The following is a 3323-nucleotide window of genomic DNA, read 5'->3' as shown; positions in this document are numbered from 1 at the left end:
AATGACACCTTTCTAAAGAGAAACTGTCTTGGGTGTTTTCTATTTCTACTTCTAGGGATCCTCCTCGATCCTACACCACCTTGCTCCACACCCAGGGAGGTTGACCTAGATGGTTTTCTATCACTGGCACTCTGGCCATCTGGCACTGAGTGGTTTGGCTAGTGACTGGCAGTACCAGGATAAAGGAGAGGAAAGTGAGCTTGGTTTCCATTGTGCCAGGTCACTGTAAGTCAGACTGATGGCCACCCCAGCTCAGTTGCCTTCCCCTGTAGTGGTTCTCTCTGGACTCTAAAGTGCCTCATGTCCCTTGCACATGCAGATGTCTAAGTGAACACTGTTTCTACTAAAGTTGACCCTGGGAATGCTTGATCATTTCTTATGGGTTTTATTGATCTATCTACTCCTTTTAAAAATAGTCAATTACCCCATTTCAGGCTGTCAACTATGAAGCCTTCAAGATATAGCCACCTGGATTGTTTTTATCCCTTAATCTCCTCAACAAGTGTTATTGGGCAGGCAAATCTTGGTCAGGAGCTCCTATAGGGGCTGGGGATACAGAGGTCATCAAGACACTCTGCCTTCCGTGAGCACAGTGCTGGTGAAGGAAGCAGATGAATAAATAGATGGTGACAACGGGCCAGGATCAGAGCTGTGTTGGCATTTTGCTCCAAAAGGAAAGGTCTTCATGGCTAGCCATGGTCTGAATGTCTGTGTCCTCCTCTCTAGGCTCATATGTTGGAAGCATCTCGGGGTGCAGGGTCTTTGGGAAGTGATTAGATCATGATGACCGAGTCCTCAAGATGGGATTAATGACCCTGTAAAGAAGACCCGCAAACTCTCCCTGGCTCGTTCTGTCATATGAAAGCATGGCATGAAGGTGCCATCTGTGAACCTGATTCATCAGACACTGAAGCTGCCGGCACCTTGACTTTGAACTTTCTGGCCTCCAAAACCATGAGGCATACATTCGTCTTTGATAAGCCACATAGTTCATGGTATTTTGTGGTAGCACAATGATTGCACTAATATGAGCATCTAGCAGAGAAATATTTTTGGAAGACAGAATGTCATTGATCCTTGAAAGAGGACTAAGAAGGAACCAGGTGGGTGTGGAGATGAAACAGAGAGGAGAATGTACTAGAAGAAGGAAGGGCAACAGAAAAATATAAGGGGGTTAAACACGAATGGCTTTGAATGACTGGTGGAAGGTGGAGGCAAGCACTAAACGCCTGCTCCTCTATTTTGCTATGCGAGGGGGGCATGACAGGTAGTTTGCCTTTATCCTAGCTAAGGCGGGGAGTCAGAGAAGGGTCTGCATTTTAGAAAGGATACTCCAGATGCAGTGAGAAGGGTAGTTTAGGAAATGAGTCTAGCTTTTTGGAAGACGCTGATGCCAATGCCGGGCAGCCTGTGTCAGGCTCTCCTGCTCCTGACGCCCCGCTGCTCACCCTCGCTGAGGAACAAGTCAGTCTGGGAGCCACGCCGCAGCCATGGCTTGTAAGGATACTGGCAGGACTCCTGTGGGGCCTGAGGTGGTCATTCACATCAGGATCACGCTGACCAGCCGCTATGTCAAGTCCCTGGAGAAGGTATGTGCTGACTTACTTAGAGGGGCAAAGGAGAAGAATCTGAAAGTGAAAGGACCAGTTTAGATGCCTACCAAGACTTTGGGAATTGCTACTAGAAAAACACCCTGTGGGGAACCGTGTAAGACCTGGGACCACTTCCAGGTGAGGATCCACATGCGGCTCATTGACCTGCACAGTCCTTCCAAGACTGTGAAGCAGATCGCTTCCATCAGCACTGAGCCAGGAGTGGAAGTGGAAGTCAGCATTGCAGATGCCGAAGTTGACCATCTATTTTAAGAAATTTACTGCCAGTTGTTGAAAAAAAAAAAAAAGAAAGAAAAGAAAGTGGTTCCAGACACTATGGAAACAGAAGGCAGAGCAAAGGGCTGCTGAGAATCAGGGGTTAAGTTAGAGACAGGCGGATGCTGACAAGGAAAAGGATCAAGAAAAAGTCTTCATGGGCAACATGAGACTGTAGAACTTGCAGCCTCCTTTGCATCTTAAGCAGGAGCTACAGAAAGATAGCTATGACACAGAATTGGATATTTTTATTTCCTTATATACTCTGGACCAGGATTGTGCATTTTGGAGCTTTGTATCATATTGATAATGTAAAACAGGGGTAGTAAACCTTTATATTCTGCTAAGGGCCATCTGGATATTTATAACATCATTCATGGACTATACAAAATCATCAACTGAAAAATTAGCCTGCTCTAGATGTATTGAAATTGAACTCCTGCTTGCCATTGCCTTGGCAGGACCGGACCAAGCAATTGTGCCACATATTGTATCTGTGTATGCACTTCCACCAGCCTCATCTGAACACTGAGGTATAGAGTCCAAAACCCAAGCCTCCAAGGGGCAGATCATCAACACAGAGCTCTTCCTGCTGTGCCAGCGTGGGCAGGACAACTTCCACCACCTGCTCCCCTGGCTGCCCTTATTCTCCTGAGCTGGCAGGTCCACAGGCCTACGTAAGCCCAGGATGCAGAGAGAGCAGCAGTCAGTTCTGGGGGAATAATCCACTGAAAATATTCCAGGTCAGACAAGGAGTGAAGACTGGAACTAGAACTGTTCCTTACACAAACCCTGCTGCCGGACTCTGCTTCCCCTCTCACGGACTCAGGTTTTGGTTGGGGGTGAGGTGGAGCAGCGAAATGAGAGACAAGAAAGAACAAGGCTAGCAGGGTAGGATTCTGGAGTTCAGCTTGGCTCAAAAATAACAGAATGGGAACAAAAACTTCTGTACTAAAGGTAGGAATGCTTTCCCAACCCTGTTCCTCAGTCTCGAAGGACAGCTCATGAGGCACAAAGAGAATTTTTCTCTTCCATCACTTTTTTCTCATCCTCAATGGAGGAAAGGATAACAGAGCCACAGAAATTCTTGTTCTGCCAACCCATAACCCCCCCCCTTAAATCACTTTCTCAACCCGACAAGAGCACTGAGTTTTCAAGGGAGGGTCCTTGGAACTCAAACAACCTGGGTCTAAAGTCTTGCTCTAATTCTGTCTCTCGCTAGCTGCACAACTTGAGAAAGTTGTTTAATCCCTCTGAACCTGGGTGTTCTTATGCACAAATATGTGTCTATCAATATTCACTTTCTAGAGGAGGAGGGAAAGTTAAGTGAGCCAACGTATGGCTGAAATAACCACTTAGTTTGGTAGTAAAGTAGAAATATGTTGGTCAGTTTAGGAGCCCAAGGCAGGCTGGTGCCTTTGTGGCTGTCACCTACGTAGGCTGGGAAACGGGGGA

At 46.8% G+C, this 3323-nt stretch overlaps 1 pseudogene; it reads left to right on the top strand.

The window, feature by feature from the left end:
- The first annotated feature begins 766 nt into the window (after nt 1-766).
- Nucleotides 767-2940, top strand: LOC131480781 (small ribosomal subunit protein uS10-like; annotated as a pseudogene).
- The last annotated feature ends 383 nt before the right edge of the window (nt 2941-3323 follow it).

The sequence above is a fragment of the Ochotona princeps genome, chromosome 7 (genome assembly GCF_030435755.1).
Source record: "Ochotona princeps isolate mOchPri1 chromosome 7, mOchPri1.hap1, whole genome shotgun sequence".
Lineage (NCBI taxonomy): Eukaryota > Metazoa > Chordata > Mammalia > Lagomorpha > Ochotonidae > Ochotona > Ochotona princeps.
The sequence above is the reverse complement of the archived record's forward strand: the minus strand, read 5'-3'. Positions and strand labels throughout refer to the sequence as shown.